Raw genomic sequence first — 2,174 nt, 5'->3', positions numbered from 1 at the left:
ATTTCTATTGTTATCCTATTCCTTTCTTTGGAACATTTCCTCCATCCTTAGAATAAAAGATAAGAAAATATAATGGAATAAAAATACAGCCATTCACGTCACTTTTACTGACATACAACCTGAAATATTTTATCTTTTCAGTGTAGACCAGATCAGGTTATTGGTACTGGGTACCCCTCATCATTCCCTGCAAACCCTCTCAATTCTCCTTTCATTTTCAGCACTTGCAGGAAGTCCCCTCTCTTCTTTACAGCTGCTGTCATGTCCTATCACTGCCAATCATCTCACTGCATTTCAGCTTTCCTTTCTAATTTCAGCCTCAATCTCTCTGCTTCCCTCAGCAACCTGCAGCTTTCTTTGGCTTCTTTGTTAAATGATCCATTTGATCACTTCCACTTCCTTTTCCCTGATGCTTTACTTCATCTCCCTGACTTGCCAAAATGTTCATCCTTTACATTTCATACTTTCATTAGGCGTCTCCCTCTTTTTCTGTCTGACTTTTCTCTTGCTGTGTTTTCCTCATTCTAGCTACCATCTATTCTGGCCCATCACTGATCATCAGGCTTCACCATCTTCCCTTGTGACCCTGAAGGCAGCTCCTTTTGACAGCGCTGGTTTGTGCCTTATGATTACATCCTGTTGGATTTTTCTTTTTCATTTCCTGGGATGGCACTGATGGGCAGTTTTTGATATACCTAATCATTTGGGTTCTTCAGAATAGTCCCCCTATTTCAGCCCCAGAGTTCAGAAAAGAGTGCGTTCACTCTGAATACATGGAACATTTTTTTCAATTTCTTCTTTTGATGTTTATCATTTTATAGAACATTCTCTTCCCTCTGCCTTAGATTTCAAATTCTGAAAGGAGGGATATTTTCAATCCAAATGAGAAAGATTATGCAGATAATTTTTACAGCTTCTGACCCTGATGTATGCATTAGGTAATGGTGAAAAATATTATTAGATAAAAGCAATAAAGTGTCCTTCATACTCTGGTAAGCATCCCACTTTGTGGATCACACATTTTTTTCCCCGACTTTCTCACATCTACAGTGGTTTATTTAATTTCCCAATGCTAAGCTGAGCAGCCTTGAAACGTACATGCAGCCATAATCTACAAATAAAACCAGCACACCACAAAGTATCTTTCTCTGTGTTACCTCATGAAACATTTAATGAGATAATTAGAAATTTCCCATAGAAAGTGAGAAATCTGGGTACACATTAACTCAAGGGAGAAAGGAAATAAATAAAGGACTCAGTGGAAAATGTGATAAAAAGGGATTCCTGAACTGAATAATACTGTCCTTAGATTCCTAATTCTCAGGGAATGTTACTGATTGAGCTAGACTCAGTTCAAGTAATTGCACTAAGTGGGTGCCATAAAGTGAAAAAGTCAAATGCTTTCAGTCAATATGACAGTTCACTTTTGAGGTTGCAAACTTGTTCCAAACAAGGAAATTCTTCAATAGAAATAATTGAAGGGGGTGTCTGATTGCTTCCACGTGCAGTTAATGAAACAAAAATTTCTATTATGAACATTAAAAATAAGAACAGGAACCCATTGCCTTACAGTGAGAGCTGGAATAGACTCTTGAGTCATCTAGTCAGCAAGGCTTCATACTGCTCCTGCTGCTTCAGTTCACCTGCCTAAGTAGCATTTGTTCACACTATATTTGTTCACACTGTCAAATAACTGGCATATTCATTTGATATGGGAAGCCATGAATAAAAAAGAGGAAAACAAATATTATATTTCAAAATAGTCTAAAATAACCTTTTAATACATTATATCCATGTCTTAAAGTGAAAGAAAAATGGGCTTATCCAATTTTGATAACATAATTTTAACATAATAATTTTGACTTTGATTTACAAGCACATGTTAAGAGAACAAGTCAGTAGAAAATTATTCAAGAAAGTAGTAAATTAAGCCCATATTTACTCACATAGTGTTGGTTAGCTTAACAGTTGCAATTGTCTTATCATGTGTGTAGTATCACTGTACACGGTTATCTGGTTTAGTCACTTTTCTTGCAGCCATAAAAAAAAAATACGTATTTCCTAATAGTGGTAGAGTGAAAAAGAGTCTGGGAGGTTTTTTTTCATTATCTCTTTTTCCTGAATTCATTTTCTTTTTGTGATTTTTTTTCTTGAAGTCAAGAAGCATCAGAAAA

Source organism: Zonotrichia leucophrys, chromosome 2 (genome assembly GCF_028769735.1).
Source record: "Zonotrichia leucophrys gambelii isolate GWCS_2022_RI chromosome 2, RI_Zleu_2.0, whole genome shotgun sequence".
Classification (NCBI taxonomy): domain Eukaryota; kingdom Metazoa; phylum Chordata; class Aves; order Passeriformes; family Passerellidae; genus Zonotrichia; species Zonotrichia leucophrys.
The sequence above is the reverse complement of the archived record's forward strand: the minus strand, read 5'-3'. Positions refer to the sequence as shown.